The sequence below is a fragment of the Triticum aestivum genome, chromosome 5D (assembly GCF_018294505.1).
Source record: "Triticum aestivum cultivar Chinese Spring chromosome 5D, IWGSC CS RefSeq v2.1, whole genome shotgun sequence".
Lineage (NCBI taxonomy): Eukaryota > Viridiplantae > Streptophyta > Magnoliopsida > Poales > Poaceae > Triticum > Triticum aestivum.
Genome location: NC_057808.1, coordinates 336990900 through 337011698, shown reverse-complemented (window position 1 = coordinate 337011698; position 20799 = coordinate 336990900). Strand labels below are relative to the sequence as shown.

At 46.8% G+C, this 20799-nt stretch overlaps 1 pseudogene; it reads right to left on the bottom strand.

Annotated features, from left to right (window-relative positions):
• Positions 1-18619: 18619 nt before the first annotated feature.
• Positions 18620-20138, bottom strand: LOC123124829 (zinc finger protein STAMENLESS 1-like; annotated as a pseudogene).
• Between the last annotated feature and the right edge of the window lie 661 nt (positions 20139-20799).

Here is a 20799-nt window from a genome sequence, read left to right as displayed (position 1 = left end):
GGAGGGGGAAAACCGTTTCAGTTGTTTCTGAATAACTTCTTTCAAAAGGATTTCTGCTTGCTCGGTGAATGTCTGGCTAGAAGATATAATTCCTAAAATTGAGGTTTAATATTTTTTTATATGTTTACGTAACTCATCCAAAAATTTATTTACCTGTTTGACTTCTAACGAATCAAGATATCCTCTTATTTCGGTATAAATAGTAGCTATCTGCTCTTGCCTTGCCACGTGTCTTTTTATTCCCTGTTTTTAATTTTGGTTTGGTTGTGTAGTTAAAGGACAATTTAACTTGATCTATTTTCTTTTGGTTTTTGTAATCTCACCTAGTGGGATTTAGTGATGTCTCACTCTAGGTCTATAGCCTTCCAACTTTAATGTTCGCACAAACTCGATTATGCGCACATGTGTCAGCTCGTTCTCTTTTGCGGCGCTTCCTCTTGTCCAGTTTTTTTGTTTCGTGTCGGCTTTTTATCACGTTTCTTTTCACGTGGGACCATATATGCCGTCATTTGGGGAGCACAATCCATTTCATTTTCTTTGTTCATTTTCTCTATGTGTTTTTGTGTCCTCGAGGAGAATTTGTAGAGTCCACCCTTGACTTACAAATGAACTCGTAGTTGTTCTAGTTGTAAGTTCACCCTCGACTCATAACTGGAGATGTGTTATGTTTTTCATCCCAGTTGCTAGTCGACGTTCGACTCGCAACTGGCCTTGTAGTTTGTTATTGTCCTATTTGCATGTACACCCTCGACTAACTAGGCCCGTAGTTTGTTTCATCCAAGTTGCAAGTTCATCCTAGACTCGCAACTGGGCTCGTAGTTGCATAGTTATCGCCAGTTGCCAGTCCACTCTCGACAACAACTGGGCCCATATTTTGTTGTTATCCCAGCTGCAAGTCCACCCTCAACCCATGACGCGTGTTGGAATTTTGTGTAGTTGTCCCATTTGTAAGTTCACCCTCGAATCGCAACTCATATCGTAGTTTTATGTAGTTGTCCCGGTTGCAAGTCCATCCTCGACTCGCAATTAGGCACATAGTTTGTGTCATCTCAGTTGCAAGTCCACCCTTGACTCGCAACTCGGCCCGTGCTTTGTTTTTCATCCTAGTTGAATGTTCACCCTTGACTCGCAACTGGGCCCATAGTTTGTGTCATCACAGTTGTAAGTCGACCCTTGACTTGCAACTAGGCTCGTAGTTTTGTAGTTGTCCCAGTTGAAGGATCACTGTCAACTCGCAAACCGGGCTCGTAGTTGTCCCAGTTGCAAGCCTAGACCCTGTATTTTTTTCATCACAGATACATGTCCACCCTTGACTTGCAACTGGGTCCATAATTTTTTTCCTCTCGGTTGCAAGTCGACCCTTGACTCGCAACCGGGGGTGGTAGGTGCCCCAGTTGCAAGCCCACCCTTGACTCACAAATGGGCTCGTAGTTGCCCCAGTTGTAAGTCCATCCTCAACTCGCAACTGATATGTGTTTTGTTTTCATCCCAGTTGCAAGTCCACACTCGACTCGCAATTGGGATTCTAGTTTGTTATTGTCTCAGTTACAAGTCCAACATCGACTCGTAAATGGCATCGTAGTGTGAGTTCGCCCTTGACTAGCAACTAGGCCTGTAGGTTGTTACATCTCAGTTCCAAATCCACTCTTGACTGGCAACTGGCTTGTAGTTTCGTAGTGGTTCCAGTTGCAGGTCCACCCTTGACTCGCAACTGGCCCATAGTTTTGTTGTTGTTCCAGTTGCAAGTCCGACCTCGACTTGCAACTCGTATCATAGTTTTGTGTAGTTTTCCTTGTTGCACCATTGACTCATAACTCATATTCAAGTTTGTGTAGTTGTCTCAGTTGCAAGTCAACCCTCAAGTAGCAACTATGCCGGTAGTTTGTTTCATCCCACTTGCAAGCCCGACATTGACTCGCAGCCCGACATGTGTTTTATTTTTCATCCTAGTTGCAGGTCCACTGTTAACTCCAACTGGGCTCGTAGTTTTTTTCATCCTAGTTGCAAGTCAAGGCTTGAGTTGCGACGGGGCTCTTAGTTTTATAGTTCTTCTAGTTGCCTGTCCCCCCTTAACTCGCAATTGGGTTCGTAGTTGTCCCAGTTGCAAGCCCATCATCTACTCGCAACTGGAGCATGTGTTATTTTGCTCATAGTTTACAAGTCCACTCTTGACTCGCAACTAGGCTTGCAGTTTGTTTCGTCACAGTTGCATGTCGACTCTTGACTCGCAACTAGTCTTGTAGTTTCTTAGTTGTCTTAGTTGCAAGTCCATCCTCGACTCACAATTAGGCACATACTTTGTCTCATCTCAGTTGCAAGTCCACCCTTGACTCGCAGCTTGGCATGTGCTTTGTTTTTCATCCTAGTTGAGAATGTTCACCATTGACTAGCAACTGGTCTCGTAGTTTGTTTCGTCGCAGTTGCAAGTCGACCCTTGAGTCGCAACTATGCTCGCAGTTTTGTAGTTCACTGTCAACTCACAAACCGGGCTCGTAGTAGTTCTAGTTGCACGCCAACCCTCGACTCGCAAATAGACACTGTGTTTTTTTCATCACAGATACAATGTCCACCCTTGACTTGCAACTGGGTCCATAATTTTTTTCCTCTCGGTTGCAAGTCGACCCTTGATTCGCAACCGGGGGTGGTAGGTGCCCCAGTTGCAAGTGCACCGTCTACTCGCAATTGGGATTGTAGTAGTGTAGTTGCCCTAGTTGCAAGTGCACCCTCGACTTGCAACTAGGAATTGTAGTAGTATAGTTGCCCCAGTTTTATGTCCATCCTCGACTCGCAACTAAGGATTTGTAGTTGTAATTGTCCAAGTTGCAAGTCCACCACCGACTCACAAGTGGGCTCTTTTGTACTTTTGTAGTCGCCCCACTTGCAAATCGACCATCCACTCGCAACTCGGGGTCGTAGTTTTTGTAATCACCCCAGTTGCAAGACCACCATCGACTCGCAACTCGGTAACCGCCCTAATTGCAAGTCCACCATCGACTCGCAACTCGAGGGCTGTTTTTTCTTCTTTGTCTCATGCCACTTGCAAATCGACCCTCGACTCGCAACTAGGAGGGGGTTTCTGTGTACTTCTGCAGTCGCCCCAGTTGCAAGTCTACCATCGACTCGCAACTCGGGACCCGTAGATTGCATTTGGCCTAGTTGCAAGTCCACCGTCGACTCACAACTCGGGTTGTAGTTCTTTTTGAGTTTATTGCAAGCACCCCCTTGACTTGTAGCCGTGGTTCTTTTGTCAAGTTTTGTATTCGCCATAGTTGCAAGTCCATCATCGACTCGCAACTCGCCCCGTAGTTTCTAATTGCCCAGTTGCAAGTCCACCATCGACTCGCAACTCGGGGGGGGGGGGTGTAGTTCTTTGTGTTTTTGTGCCAGTTGGAAGCAACCCCCTAGACTTGCAACTGTGGTTCTTTGTCTAGTTTTTGTATTTGTCCAGTTGCAAGTCCACCATCGACTCATAACTCGAGGGTTGTTTTTGTTCCTTTTGTCTTATGCCACTTGCAAATCGCCCCTCGACATGAAACTAGCGGGGTTTTCCATGTACTTCTGTAGTCGGCCCAGTTGCAAGTTTACCATTGACTCGCAACTGAGGGGCGTAGTTTTGTAAGCACCCCAGTTGCAAGTCCACCATCGGCTCGCAAATCGGTACCCGCTCTAGTTGCAAGTCCATCATTGACTCGCAACTCGAGAGCTGTTTTTTGTGCCTTGTTTCATGAAACTTGCAAATCGGCTCTCGACTCGCAACCAGGGGGTCCGTGTACTTTTGTAGTCGCCCCAGTTGCAAGTCTACCATCGACTCGCAACTTGGAACCCGTAGATTTTCATTCGACCCAGTTGCAAGTCCACCATCACTCGCAACTCGGGCCATAGTTCTTTTTGTTCTTTTTGTCTCATGCCACTTGCAAATGGCCCATCGACTCGCAACTAGCGGGTTTTCCGTGTACTTTTGTAGTCGGCCCAATTGCAACTCCACCCAGTTGCAAGTGGGGCCGTAGTTTTGTAATTGCCCCACTTGCAAATCACCCCTCGACTCGCAACTTGGAACCGTAGTTTTTGTAATCACCTCAGTTGTAAGTCCACTATGGACTCGCAACTCGATACTCGCCCTAGTTGCAAGTCCTCCATCGACTCACAACTCGATATCCGTCCTAGTTGCAAGTCTACCTTTGACTCCCAACTTGGAATATTTTTTAGGTATATTTGCCCCAGTTGCATGTCAACCACTGACTCACAATTGGGGCCTTTTTTTGTAGTTGTAGGTGACCCAATTGCAAGTGCATACTCGACTCGCAATTGGGGCTTGTAGTAGTGTAGTTGCCCCAGTTGCGTATCCACCCTTGACTCGCAACTACGAATTTTTTGTAGTTGTAGTTGCTCCAGTTGCAAGTCCACCCTTGACTCGTAACTTGGGCTTTTGTAGTTGTAGTTGCCCCAGTTACAAGTCTAGCATTGACTTGCAGCTAGGACACTCTATTTGTAGTTGCTCCGGTTGCAAGTCCACCCTTGACTCGCAACTTGGGCTTTTGTAGTCGTAATTGCCCCAGTTGCAAGTCACCCTTCACTCGCAACTAGGGGCTTTTTTGAAGTTGTTGCCCCAATTGCAAGTCCACCCTTGACTCGCAAACTGGGTCTTGTAGTAGTGTAGTTGCCCCGGTAACATGGTCACCCTAGACTCGCAACTGGGGCTTCAAGTTGAAATTGCACCAATTGCTAGTCATCCCTCGGCTCACAACAGGGCCTTTGTAGTTGTATCTAGGCACCCAAGTTGCAAGTCCCCAATCGACTTGCAACTAGCCTTTGTAGTTGTAGTTGCAACTGCGCTTGTAGTAGTGTAGTTGCCCCAGTTGCATGCCCATCCTTGACTCACAACAGTGCCTTTGTAGGGAGTCCCAATTGCTAGTCCAACCCCGACTAGCAATCGAGCATGTAATGGTAGTTATCCTAGTTGCAAATCCACGCTCAATTCGCAATTGGGCCTGTAACTATTATTTTGCCGTCCCAGTCGCAACTTCAACCCCCAACTTTGTCCTAGTTTGTTTTTTCATCCCAATTATAGCTTAACACTTTTTGTTTTGTTATGTGTTTTTGTGGGCCCAACCCATTTTTTCAAAATGCAGCCGAGTCTGGGGGACCCAACTTTTAGAGTGTTATGTTTTTTCAAAAAAAAAAGCCAGCAATTTACATGTTTTTTAATCCCCGACACGTTGATTTTATTTCTTAACCTATTTTTTGAAATGTCATTGTGGTATACAAAATGGGACACACCATTTTTTGAGTCACATCTTTTTGTATAAGCGTTTTTTAGAAACAACTTGACATTTTTTTAGGAACATATAAGGCTAGTTGGAGGGCAGAGACGTGGTGAAAAGTCCCAGGGCGATGACCATGTAGGTATGCATTTTTTGATGCTTCTGTTCGGGGGAAAGCTTGCTACCGGTTTTTGTGTGTTATATAATAAAATGCTACACTCATAGGAACATAAGTTTAGTGTGTTTAAATAATGGTAACTACTAACTCGTCTGCTTGTTTTTTATGCTTTTTGGCCACATGTTTTACAATTCGTGATTGTTGGGAGTTGTAATAGGTTTAAATTTTGTTATCAGCTACCTATACGTAGAAGTATTTTTTGCCACCATTTCTGAAGTTGTGAATATTTGTTTGTTTAATGATGCCATATTTATTTGTGGATTTAGACGCCATGAACCATTACTAGTGATGCTATGTACCCAGTTCTTTTGATCTGCATTTTTGTTACCTATGTCACAAATAAGTTATTTTTGTTTAGATTTTCATTTGATACACGACTCGTCAAATGATCGGGTTAATTTAGGCAGTAAGAGGTCTCAATGTTTGTACCAATTTTGTAGAACAAATACATTTGAACTAACCGGGAGTAGGTAACTCTGGTCATTCTTCACTTCTGATGGAGTCGTAACAGTGGCAATCATGCATTTGAGCCATACAAGCGTGTAGAGTAAACCCGTTCAAAACGTATAGGCTTATATGACTAGTACAAAATAGTAGAGAGCCGACGAAGTCTTTGTTTGAGAGTTTGAATTTGACGATAGTCCAGCTTTTGTTTATCACTTTCATACCACGTGCTCAGATTTTAACTTCCTTTTTTGTTTGGTCAACTCCTATAATACAATTTATTTTTTTCTATGTCATGCATCATTCCAGACAATGATTGTCTACAAGTATATTTTTGTTCTGTTAAATGGGACAACCGGTTTCACTCTAGCGCTACGTTTTGTTCATTTTGTTAAACGGGACATTTTTCTTCAAGACATTGAGTATGAAGGAAAACATGTGAATGTCAATCTAATTGATAACTTGTTGTTTGAGGGATTGAAAACACTGGTAATAATTTTCGATGGTGTTTTTATTCCCAAGTAAAAATTAAGAGCAGTTTTTTCGTGTAACCCACCTTTATCCTTTTTTTTTTCTTTTTCAACTTGCTGTAGTTCAGTAGGAGTAATGAGAGAAAAGATGGAAGAAGGACCATTCGGAAGCGAACAAAGAAGGTACCTTCTCCTGTACTTATTTTCTTGTTTTTCAGTCGCAAAACTATAAACATTTATTTTTATTTTTTTGCCTTTTGCGCCCGCTTTTTTCGCATTGCTTTTCTTTTCATTAATCATTTTCTCCCTTTTTGTTGTTGCACTACAGCGATCAAGAGTCCAGACAGAAACAAGCAGAGACAGACCGAATCAAACAAGAGCAACAAAAAACAACTAAAACTAGTCAGGCCCAGCAACAACTACAAGGCCCAGCAGCAACGACAGGGCTTTATCTTGATACGGAAGGTGTCCATGAGCGGACGTTGCTGGACAAGACAACAACGTGCTGTTTCTCCAGAAAAAGAGACAACAACGTGTTGGGCTGAACAAAAAAGACAAACTATAGGTGGTCCACAAATAGTTGTGTTGTTATCTTAGATGTGAGATAATATCTCACATCTAGATGAAATATAGACAGACCCACTATTATGTTCTATTGAGGTCTTCACGTACAGTGGCTTTATTTGTATGTCCTGAATCTCTGATCTAGCCATTGAAGGCCTGACTGACATGTGTCCCAATTCAATGAATGAGCAGCGCCGTTGGGCAGTAACTTTATCGCTTCGTGCTTCCCGGGCAGAGCGTACGGTTACGACATTCACTCCGTTGGGGCCGCAGCAGCAACTGTACTAGGAGCATTCTGTACCTATGTTTTTTTATGCTTCCTGGTGGTATCGTTACAACATGTATAGGCGCCAGCCACGGGTTTGCATGGAGTCTGCTAGCCACAGCATGCAGCTACCGCGCGCCATGGGTTTGCACTGAGTCTTCTAGTTACAACACGATGATATGCAGCGACAACAACGCGGCAAGCGTTGTAAAAGCAACCAAAGATGATATGCGGCACTACACTGGAGCACGTACGTACTCACTTGTCTTCCTGGAAGAACGTCAATGGCGGCACGTAAGCTTTTGCGCAACCCTAGCCATCTGCCCATCTCACCCGCTCGCTCGCCGAGGCCGGCTCAGGTCCGCAGCTAGTACGCCTGCCACTGCCACTGCCAGTATATTACACGCACCGCAGCAGCACTGCCCGCGGCCCGCAAGGCTGTGACAAGGTTTGGATCGATGGACGACCTCCTACCTTCCTGAGGAGCAGCCTTTTGGGTGACAGCTTGGGGAATGCCTTTCGAATAAAGCTCTCACGTTCCCCCAGAAAGAAGGACGGTACGAGTGTCGCGCACAACTGCCCTCACACAGACGGGCCGCACCGCACCGCACGGCACGTAGCTACCTCTACCTGCCGGCCGACGCCACGGCGGCCGCAAACTGCGGCTCGCGCATGCGGGCGCCCGCGCATGCACGCACCGCCGAGAAGCGCGACGGACGTACGTACGCACGTCCCCCGGCGGGCCGGCCGCATCCCTGTAGAGCAGGCAGGTCTACCCGGCCGCTACGTACTATGCATGTATCTGCATGCAACGCCACATAATATGTAGCGAGAACAACGTTTTGGCCTCTTGGGTGTACGTACTATGTGCGCTGGCTTTCCGCCGATCACTGTGTGCACGCGGGTTGGATCCGTCTAATGCGACACTCGCGATTATATAGTGCCAAGTGCCTTACAGCATGGCGCCTCAAACCCGATTTAAACGCCCGGGCGAACAGCTTGGTCACAAAAACATAATTTAGACGGGCTCTTTAAACGAGTCTCAAACGTCTGGGCCGACTGATACTTTCATATTCAATCCAAATATGAAATGGACATAGAGCGTCCGGGCGCGTTCGCCACATTGAACTGATGATGGGGTCTCACACGGAATCGCCCAAAAACCCGGCGATCCGACGGATGTCTCCTCCGGTGGGGGGTGTAAACGCCATGTGGCGCCGCTTTGTCTCGGCACCCAAGGCCAAATCCGGCTATTTAAGCCGGCTGGCATCCCCCAACCCTAGCCACATCCACCTCATCCCTCTCCGCGCCGCCAGCCCGAGCCCATCCACCATATCTCTCCCGCTCCGCCGCTCTTCCCACGCCCTCCGGCTTCTCCATGTTCGGCAAAAGTAGATCACTTATGTTATGCTTACGCCAGAGCACCGGTTCCAGATTAAGCACGTGATCGGGGCGAGGCGCGCCGCAGGCATCGCGGCCGGCTTGCCTCCGGACTCGCCGGAGCAAGAGGAGGAGAAGCAGCCGGAGGTGGAGGAGGAAGAGGAGCAGCAGACGGCTCCGATGAAAGTGGTGGATCCGGAGGAGGCGGAGCAGCTGGCGCCGGCTCCGGCTCCGGGCTTCAACATGGAGGACGCGGAGGCGGAGTTCACGGTCGCCCAAGCGGTCAAGATGACGGAGCAGCAGACCATCCTGGAGTCCATCCAGGACGAGGCCTATGTGGAGGCTAACCAGCAGTTCATCCGACAGGAACGACAACGACCGACGCGCTCTTCGACGAGGTCGAAGCGGAGATGGATGCGGAGGCCAACGCGGAGGTGCCGCAGAAGCCGGAGCTGCGGCTGCCGCCCATGTACCCGGAGCCGGGCACAGAGATGGTGAACATCTTTGACGAGGATTAGGGTATTATAGGTCATTTGATCTATGTAGTACGTTCATTTCATCGTTTGCATGCTTTTGTATGGATCTAAGGTTTTTAGTATGAGGTATCCGAATGCAGATAAACAAATTCGGTCACTCTCCATACGCGTCGGCAGGCGTTTGAGGGGTGGAATTTGCTGTCCACAGTCATAGATGCTCTTGTGTTCGTACATACGCACCGACTGGCGCCGAGCTAGCCGCACCAATGAGGCTGCCATAGTGGGGGTAACATAAGTAGTATCATGTACTTGGGACTCGCAAACATGCTTATGTGGCAGGCAATTAAAGAAAAGAGAGATGATTATAGTAACATAGGTAGATACCGTAACATAATAAATGTGGTGCTAATATGTGTCATGCATGGCAATAAACGAAACCGCCTATGATACTAATCTATGATATTATGCACTATAGAGATAGTAACATAGACTAGTAACATATGCATGTTACTAGTCTAAGTTACTCCCCACCATGACCAGCCTGAATCGCATGTGATGGTTTCTGCAAAGCCTGCCGCATGTCTACGCTGTGGATTTCCGCTCCACCAATCGCGAGCATGGACCAATAGGACTAGCCTACCTTCTTTTTATCGAGGGAATATGACTACCAATAGTAGGTCTGTCGTCGTTGAAGGTCTTTTTGATTTGCACGATTCAAAACGGAAGTACTTCACACACGACATTTTGCTCAACACACTGGCACGATGGCTAATCTGACCACCCGTTGCTGAATAGGCCTGCCCATGGATGGAGAGCGATATGTCATGTCGTGCAAATTTCAGCTGGTAAGTGTCGTTCGTGTAGTAGTTCTCTTCAGAAAAAGAAACAAGTAAATAATATAGCAATTACCCACTAGATATATTATATGTCAATGGCAAATATTACATATTAATACGTAGTTGCACTGGAGAGAAGGATTGCATGTTTGCAAAAAGAAATCCTTCATCAAGTTTGACTTGACGGAAATTTTTTCCTTAGAATGATCAGTCCTACAAATAAGCTCGTGTGCTACAGACCAAAAAGTTAGCGTCATGTCTGTAAAAATAAGGTTATAAATCTAGTTAACTAGTAAAAACTCGCAATAAGCATGTTCTGTCGGCTCCTTTTTATAAGGCACATTAGCTTTTTCAGAAGTTAAGATTGTCTATCTTTGACCAAGTTTAATAGATCCATTACGATCGAGATAGTACTCCATAAAAATGACTTCTGATATTTTTTCCTATCTCCGATGTAATCTGCACTTTGCCATTTAGTGTTGCGGACATTTGATAGTTTTTTTCCTATTAACTTGGCCAAATAGAGCAAAAAATGACTTTTGAGAAAATGCAACGAGCCCTATACAAGGAACAAAGGGAGTATGGCATTTATTAAGATTGCATCTCTTGTTTTTGGCTTAGCTAGGATAGCGATTTGTAAAAAAGATCACGCAGATTACGTCAAAAGCATATGACCAAATGGCAGATGAGTTTATCATGATCCGTCGTAAAGTCGAACACAAATCTAAGCCATATAAGTAGATTAGTTGGTCAGTACAGATGGGATCAACCGAAAAACCCTGACTCAGTTACAACAGCTGGCGGGTTATATTGCATGTCATATACTCATATGCTGCTCAGGTTTCAGGATCATTATTACTGAGCAGCTAACATGGAAAAGTTTGCTTACCACGTGACGCGTCTGGACAATCGATCTGCTCCAATATTCTCTACTGATACCCTTCAAACAGTATGCGATTTGTGGATATCTAACGGTAGTACGGTACACACATTAACCTATACCTACGAGGAACAGGCTCATAGGCTCCTTTGGGTTCGTATCCGTCTGTGTGGCTCCCATAGTAGTACAATCTCCACCAACCGATCGAGCTACAGGCTCCTGTCTGCTAATAGTTATACGGAGCATATATCTTGATCGAGGTGTGAAAATAGCACTGGAATCCCCTCCCTTTGGACCATTTTAAAGACGTGTCCTCTCTCACCAAAGCAGTCCTCTTTGAGCATTCCATTTCGCGTCGTTGAGATGTCCACTGATTTGTTTATAGAGTAAAATGCATTCACGGTCATTGAACTTGTGTCAAAACCTCATTTTGGTCACTATACTTAAGTATACGATCAATACGGTCACTATATACGACTGAAGGTGATTATACGGCCACTGTCTTACTGTATAGCTCTGTATTTCACTTTGTTGACTGGTCAAACACCATAGCACCGCCAAATCTGCGACAATTAGTCTTAGCGTTATAGCCGCCGCGTCTGTGCATGCATGCTATCGTGCGCGGGCGGGACGGGGCTTTCTGGTCCCTCCACACATGCTACGATCCGTGCTCCCGACTCAATTCTTTCTCCACCCAACTGCGGCTCAGTTTTCTACCCACTTGTCCCCTTTTTCTTTTTGCATCGAACCCCCTTGTCCCTTTCCCAACACCAAAAGGAAAACAATCCTTATACTCAGCTACAGGGCCATTTTTATACCTCTAGTAGGTATGTATATTACGTAAATACATATATAGGACGTTCGCCGTCTTCCCCAAGGGCGCATCCCCCGGGCGCGCCGCTTCACTCCATGCTGCACGCCATCGCCACCTGCACCTCGACAAGCCCGGCCACCATCGCCGCATGCGTTGCGCAGCTCCACGCCGTGAGCAGGTACTAGCTAGTACTCCCTCCGTTCCAAAATAGATGACCCAACTTTATATTAACTTTAGTACAAAGTTGGGTCTTCTATTTTGAAACGGAGAGAGTACTAGCGAACGAGTGTTTGGGTGTGTATAATAGTGCTCCTCCTAGTGGTGTATAACGATCTAAATGCTTTTATATTAGTTTATGGAGGAAGCACACTGTAACGTTGTCTAGGACCTAGTCTTCAGGCTGGTTATGCGTGAGTTAGTTGAGACTCTGTACTTACGACCGGACGGCGGCTGCAAAAGTGGTGCGTGCATGCATGCAAGCGAGTTGTGTGCGTGTTAATTAAATAACGGTAACGCTGATCCTCAAATAAAAAAACAAAAAAAAACACCGTAACGCCCTACGGATTTAACACGAAGTTGTGTGGGACAGAGCCACAGAGGTTAGCGTACGTGGGCTTCGGTAGAGTATCGCTGGTATGTTCTCCTGCGGCGCTTATTTTTTCTTTCCCACTAACAGGTGGGACCCGCATAGGTAGAGAGAGAGTGTTGTGATGTTTGATCAGTCAACAGAATAAAATACAAAGCTATATAATAAGTCAGTGACCGTATAAACACCTCAAGTCATATATAGTGACTGTATTGATCGTATTCTTAAGTACGGTGACCGAAGTGAGCTTTCGACATAAATTCAATGATCGCGGATGCATTTTACTCTTGTTTATATTTGGGTTACCCGGCAGGCTGATGACAAACTGTTGCGCCGTCATGCTCACAACAGAGCTCATGACTCCATCAACGGGCCTTGACGGCCGCTAGCTGCTGGTGTGAGTGTTTTTGTAGGAAGAGTGGAAGACACACACACACACACGCATGCAGCACGCGCGCGCACACATACTGTAAAACTCATACAAGCAATTTGTCCTCTTGTGTGGATCCATTCAGCATGGAGAAGGCTAAATATAAGAGTATACTACAGTTATGATTTATTAACAAAATGCAACGCACCCTATGCAAGGAACAAAAGGGAGTATGGCATTTACTAGTGATCGCAAGTTGGTGCACACATAAGGGTGAGAGGAATAGCCTTGGTTTGTCGCTCTGGCTATGTACCAATGATGTGACTTTTAGTGGTGAAAATTCCTCTCCGCTACAAGTTATCTACTAGTGTATGATCTGTTTCGTTTGTGGTCTACTCTGTAGAGATAGGAGCACCAACCTTTTATATACGACGGTATTTACACGATTGGAGCAGGTGGCGCTCCACATCGGTGGCGTCGGGATTGTTCCCTAGTCTCTAGTCTTAGGCAGTCTCTTTGGCCTTGTTTTGACTTCCTGTGATTGCCAGACTATAAACAATGAGTGTGCGCGCGCTTAATTGTGTGCATTGTAATCATGTAGAGGCTTGTTGTGTGAGCATTGTGCTTGCATCCATCCATGCTAAATTGTGAATCAATAAAGAACATTTTATAAAAAAACATGCTCTACCACCATGCATTTGGGTGCCATGCGAACATATTTGAGATAGTCTTATTATCTTTTCTTAATGTAAGATCTCATTAGCTACACTTTTAGTTTTTCTAACACTAGCGTATTTAATGGTACACCCGAACCTATTTGTTGGCATATTTGCCAAGTGAGACCACACTAAACAATTTATATTCTAATTATTGACGACCTTACACTTACGAGGTGTAGCATGATACAAATTGTGCTTGCAACGCGTGGCACCCCCAGCGCTAAAATCGTATGCCGCCTGTGAATAAACAATGAAAGTCTTTAGCAAGAAAAAACAAGACAAACTAAGCCGATGGAGGGCCAACACACATGGTAAACCGCCATCTATACTGGGTAGATAACTCCCTCCCCACCCGCTTCACTTTTTTCGATAGAAGGATACTTTTATTAACTTAGAATGTAGCATCAAATAAATACAAAGCATAATGAATAACATCTAACCTCTACATAGCTAAGATGCACAATCTTAAATTAACAGTCTAACAAAGTATATATATAAAAAAGCGACAAGTTGGGAACAGTAAAGAGATATGAGTCCGAAACTATGCAAATGTCGACAGGAAGGTGGACCGATCCGGAGATTATGTTAGTATCCATGTTGGGTAAAAACCTCCCTGACCACCCACTCCAACTGTATGCACACCGCCTTAAACAACAATTGATACTCCATGCGCTGTAGCGTAGACCACATACAAAGCCAATGCGTACAACGGTAATAACCTGCATAGAAGAAGAGATTTTGCCATTAAAAACACAATCGTTTCTACATGGCCAAAGCGACCATAATAAGACAGATGATCCCACCTGTATTAGCGTTTTTTTTGGAAAAGTAGGATGACCCCTGGCCTCTGCATCTGGAAGATGCATGCAACTATTTTATTAGTTATTCACGGATACCTTACAAAGCAGTACATCAATATGTCTGAATCCGTCATTTTGGCAACATCTATCGCTACTCCTATCCACTTGATGAAGAGGTACAAAAATACTGAGTCAAATACCCATATATCTCACCTAAGCCTAACTTCTAAAAGCGGAGGCCCCAGCCCAGCCACATACCGGGTCTGGGACACAGACCGGTCCCACACACTCTCAAAGGTCGTCATCACCGTCTTTCACCGATCCATCTTCAGTGCAAGTACTGATGCAACGACCTTGCTAGGCCTGCCGTCAACGCTCCCATGGCGCCAAATAGCCCCACCGTCCTGCGCTCGTCCATGCCGCCAATACTCGTCGTCATCGACGCGGTAGATACAACACCGCTCATCCTGCCAACCTTCACACCGTCGCCGCTGCTGGAGCTACGCGGAGCTCACCACCCATAGCATCTCTCGCCCAAACATCTGAACCTCTCAAGACGACGCCTCCATGGAGGGTACGACGCGCAGGACGCCGCCGGCACCCAATCCAGTCTGAATTTTGGACTTTTGTCTGCGAGGGGTTCGGAGGTGGACATGAAGGACCTTGGCTTCGCCTCCAGGGAGGGTAACGGCGTCGAGGGATGCCGCCGATGCCGGGCCGGACCAGCCGATCAAAGTTTCCTCCGGTCCCCAACCTATAGCACCAAACCTCCGTCTGCTTCGGATCCGGCAGCGAGTCATGAGCCGAACCAGCAGAGATGAAAGTGCCAGGCTCAACCCACCAGGAAGGATGATCGAGAAGAACCGCCACCGTAGATCTCCAGGCGCCAGATCCAACGATCCGACGTGGCCAATGGAGCGTATTAAAAGCATTTGATATTCCCTCAAATCAGTGACGATATATATTGGCAACACTTGTGGGTGGATACAAATTGAACACTATTTGGATGCTGACCATATAGAACGCGCAAACTTGAATTGAAAGAAAAGGTGTTTAATTGTCTCATCATGAGTACAAAGCTACACTTTTTACTTCCTTGCCAGTTGCGCGAACGAGGATGTCTTTTGTTAGCACAACTCTTCTCCGAAGATACCATATGAAAATCTTAATTTTTAGTGACATCTTTTATTTTCAAATTAGTTTATTATTATTCATGGGAATCTTTGAGTGCAAGAGTGCACAGTATATAGAGTTAACTGTGAAGGATCCATATGTAGTGAGATTTCAGCGAAACACATCCCTTCCTTATATCAAGTTAATCGAATGCAAACAAAATAAAAGATGTTGCCATAACGTATGGGGAGGCCAATCCACTTGAGTACATGTTGTCATAACCAATTCCGGTACTCTGCATAGGTGCTGAAACTTGAGCACTTTCACACAAACCATGCTCTCGGGCGCTAGTCTTTAGATGCCGTCCTGTTCAGGTCACCATATTCATGCGATGACTTACGAACAGCCGAAATCTTGCCGCTTTCCTCCTAACTGAGACATCTTCACATACTCTAAATTTAAGACGGGTACAAAAGTTGTCTAGGATAGGGGTTTGTAACCATCTATAACGAGGGTTCCTGTAGTTTGACTTACTTATAGGAAAGCAAATTATTCATATCCATCTTGTGTGAAGAGTAACCAAAAAACATGAATTATTATATGGTAGGGAATTTTAGAACTTGCTACACACATATGATTTTTTTACAAAATATAGATAAGATAACATATATATGTTGAAATGATTATGGATGAAATTACGCGTGTGTATATATTGGGTAGGAATATGACCGTTTAGGGGCTCACCATGAATGAGAGAAGTACAAATCCATGTGTGGTAGTTTTTTTTGAAAAAGAGCATGTACCCCCGGCCTCTGCATCTGGACGATGCATGCAACCATTTTATTAATTATTTACAAAGACCTTATAAGGTAATACATCAATAAGTCTGAAGCCACCATCTTGGCAATGCCTGTTGCTACTCCTATTCTCTTGACGAAGGGGTGCCGAATGTCCGAGCCTAATACCAAACAGACTCGCATCAAAGGCTAACATCTAAAGTCAGATGCCCCACCCAAGCCACTACCTAGACTGGGTCACACACCGGTCAGGCACACTCCCAGTGAGCACCACATGCGCACGCTGCAAGGGCCGTCACCTCCATCTTCCATCGATCCATCCTCAGAGCAGAACTGATGCATCGACCTTGCCAGGCCTCTCTGCCATCAACGCCACCAGGACGCCAGACATCGTCGCCCTCCTGCGCGAGTCCGTGAACCCGCATCAGACATCGAGCCTCCACTGCGCCAGACCGCCGAGATCCGCCGTCATTGATGCGGAAGATGAAACCCCGCTCCACCTCTGGGCCCTTCCAATTAGCACCTGCTCCAAAACGATGCCCTCAAGAGGGAGAATGGCACCATAGTTTCCATCATCATCTGATCTGGGTGACCCGAATCCAGGGTTCCCACGAAGAAGATGCCCCCTGGAGGAAGAGGGGAACGCCAACTGCAACTGCCCACGAACACAAGCCGTGCCCACCACCACTTAGCTCTCACGATGGCACCTTCAAGAAGGACAGGACACCATGAGCGTCGTCGCCACCCTAGGATTTTCACCCGAGAGACCATGGAGTGGGAAACGGTGGGGCGGACCCGAACGACGTCTCCAGGAAGAGAAACGACACCCACGGGCGTCGTCGCCGTCGTGGTTGGCAGGAGCAGACAAGAGAATTATCCCAATCCGTATCCCCACCTCCTGCTCCGTCCCAAGCCCCCAACCGGTGACCGACAAGCAGCATAGCCATGTCCGTTACGACGGAGTGCACGAAGCAAGGATTGGAGGAAGAAGCAGCTCAACACTGTTGGTCGCCGAGGCAACAAGCCGCGGCACCAACCCGAGCCCCGGCAGCCTGCCCGCCCTACCGCACCATCGGACAGGGAGGCTATCCTAGGGGCCGCCGCCCCGGATCCAAGGCCCTTCGCCATAGATCGGGAGGAGCAACGCCAACACTACCACCACATCTGCCATTAGGACGCCCGCCGGCCGCCACACCGCTGTAGTCCAGATCTGGGCTGTCATGAACCAGATCCGCGCCGCCGCAGTCCAGATCAGGGTGACACCCTTTGGAGCGGTGCCAGGGCGCCCCGCGTCACCCTATGACCCGCGAGAGGGAGGAGTGCCTTCGCCACCACCGTCGCACGCACAGGCTATGCCCGGCAACGACCATCGGCGGCGACGAAGGGGAGGGAGAGGAAGGAGCGGTGACCCGGCGGCTAGGGTTGGAGCCCCCCGGTCGCCCGCGCGGAGGGCAACGTAGGGGAGGGGAGGGGATGCATGGCTGCCCCACCAACATATCAGTGTCGCGTCATCCATGTGTGGTAGTTGCATCAAATATATATATTTTCCCTAACATAATTTACTGTGATTGTATTTCTTTCCATGCATACAATATATAATTGTATTTTTGTAACTTCAAAACTGAAAGGTGTAACTGATTAATTAAAAGATGGGATTACACGATCGGCCCATATTTGTATACTTCCCCTTATTCCAAAGTCAAAGAAAAATTCAAGACTTTTTTGGTAGGAGCCCATCTAGAAACATGCCAAGATTGTCTGGTAGGGCACCCTACACGCAGTGCTTTTACTAACCATATGGTTCTTTCCATAGTATTTCCATATCCAATCTTCTTTTAGAGTAAGGTTAATAGTATAACCAACCACCGGTTATATAAAGGTGGTGTTTGGTTCTCTAGTCCTAGGACTTTTTCTAGTCCCTAGGACTTTTTGAAAAAGACTCTCAAGGAGGTGCTTCTAAGTACTTTTAGCAAAAAGTCTCAAAAAAGTCCCACCCTGTTTGGTTTACTAGAGACTTTTTCTAGTCCCAACACAAAAAAGTCCCTGGAACCAAACACCCCTAAAGTTACCACATCATATACAGCCAACCTAATTAATAGCCCACTGATAATATAATTAATCATATTTGTATGTTGTGCCATTAATACGTGTTCCACGTTTCTCTCTCACAAAAAGATGTTGGAGCCCATGCTACAACCCTTTGTAATTCTACACCCCCTATCTTTTTTCTCTCCTGGAACTAAGCAAAAATCTTATAAACTGCCTATTATACTTCCTTTTACACTGTATCTTAGATTCTTAGTACGTGAGACATTCTCTCTCTTTTCTTTAGAAAGATTCTTTCCCTACCTCAGTATATTACCGGGACGTTTTTGGAACTTAGAGACAGTAGATTTTTTTTTTTGCTTGCAATTTTTTGTTGGTACTCTACCAAGCTGACCCCTTGGGCTGTTGCACAAGTAGTGATAGAGATAACCAGCGAAGCATATACGTCCACTTAAATCGATCGTGAACATATAGTATTTGTTTTTGAAACGAGAAATCTCACATGGAATATGCACGATTTGAATAACTTGAGGCTGAGGAATCCTCTATCAAGAAACTCGAAATCAATCAGCGAACTAGATCAAAAATTTAAACAAGAGAGGGCAGACCAAATCTCCGGTAAATGTAAACTAGCATGTCTTCCTGGTTAAGGAATAATACCATCGGCCACACTCAACTAGCTAAGAAGAAGAGATCAATCTTATCCAACACACAAGAGTCTGAAACAAACAATTCATTTGACATGAACCGCAAAGCAGACATTGGCATACCGAAACAAACAAGCAATCAAGTAAAGTTGTCGAGTGACGAATCAGCGGATCCGATCATAGCCTGAGAGACAGGTCCACCTCGTCGGCGGCGTGCTCGAAGGCACCGTCGCCGTACTCCGATTGGGCCCTGCCGCGCTTGCGCGCCATGCCAGCAAGCATCGGAGGAGCGGCCTTGAGCGCCTCCGTTCCCCTCGCCTTCCCATCCGCCGATATGAAGTCGCTGTCGCCCGCGTACCCGCCCGGCCTTGCGTCCTGCGCCGCGGCAGGCGCGCCGCCCGCCCCATGCGCGCGCGTGCTGGCGGCGATCTCCCGCCGGCGCTTCGCGACGCTGCGCTCGTGCTTGTGCGCGTTCTGATGGCCGCCGAGCGCCTGCGAGCTGCGGAACTTGCGGTCGCAGTAGACGCAGAGGAAGAAGCCGCCCTGCTCCGCCTCCGCCTCCGCCGCCCAGGTCATGCGGAGGGTGAGCACAAGGCTGAGCTCCTGCTCGTCCTGCTCCCAGTTTAGCTGTTCCATTGAAGGCACAGAAACCTACAGTAAGTGTGACTACGTGTGATGCTTCTGTGTCGCGCGTGAGAGAAAGAGAGCCTATGATTTGCGAGTGAAACTGTGGTGCTAAGCAAAAGAAATTATATACCCCACGTGCCACACCTAACGGTTACTGTTCCTCGCGATCAGGTTAGTGACCGCAGCCTGTGTTGGTGTGGACGTACGTCGCGCACGTTTCCCCGCCATTTGCTATACGTCTGTGGCGACGGAAGAGCACCTGGCCGAAGCGGACCAAATAATTCCGGAGTATAATAATACGTACAACGGCAGAGAGATTAGGAGACTTTTGTGGCCGACGCCGGGCAACCGGGACGAAGGCGACAAAGCTAGGCCGAGCGGCGGTGGACAACGCAGAAGAATAGAAGGCGATGTGGCTTGGAAACGGGCAAGGCGTATTGTCTGTTGGGAATTGTAGTGTATCTGTATACGGTGTATATATAAATCGTAGACAGTCTAAAAGGTTCTAGGGTCGTGTGAGTTTGTTTGTAACCCGATTTGACAGGTTGTTTAGGTAGATCCCAATCTCAGTATTGTTGCTAGGGTAGTGATTAATCTGTACAGCGTAACAAACCGTATCCCATGTACCCTGTTGCCTGTATAAACATGCAACGTGTCTCTGCTAACACATTCGTTTCGCGCCATCTTTTTATGGTATTCAGAGCTAGTTCCTCTCTCACATCCTTTTGGCAATGGCTAGCTTCAGCTCTTCTGTCGCGGCACCAACACTCTTCCGCACCGCTGAGTAGCTTCACCGTGGGACTTCCTGGTGCGCACGCAGGCCGTAGCGACCCAGTTCTCTGCCTACCTTGACCCTGAGCGACATGCTGTGCACCCAAACTCGCCGACGAGGACGGCAAGCCCACCGATGCGCCAAACTCGACGCACGAGATCTGGCAGGCTCATGACTCAAGCAATGGAACTCATAAAATAAACTCTTAACTCTTAAATAAAGCTACTGTATTTTTATGTTTGCTGTAAACTAATGAAGATGCTTCTATTTACACTAGTAGAAAAAGGGTCATCTGTCCCGATTGGTAAGGGCCTTTTGTCCCGGTTGTTAAACCGGGACTAAAAGGTCGTTACTAATGCCCTAGCCCTTTAGTCCCGATTCTTACACGAACCAGGACAGATGAGCCTCCATGTGGCCGGTGCGGCGAGCCCAGGCAGGAGGGCCTTTGGTCCCGGACCAATAGGCATCCACGCGTCAGCATTTCAGGGGCTGGGGTTTTATTTTTTTTGAAAGAGGCGGGGGAGGGGGGGGGGGGTGGGTGGGTTGGGGGTTTTGGGGGGTTAATTTAGGTGTTTCATATATTGTGTTAGCTAGCTAATTAATAAAGAGAAGTGTCCTCTCTTATCTCCGTGCATGGTCGACGCTACGTACTATATACGTATAGAGAGGACTAGACACGCTAGCTAGTAAGCAAATGAAGGAAACAGAAGATCGTCATGAACATATATATGCATACAGAGAGAAGTGATATCGA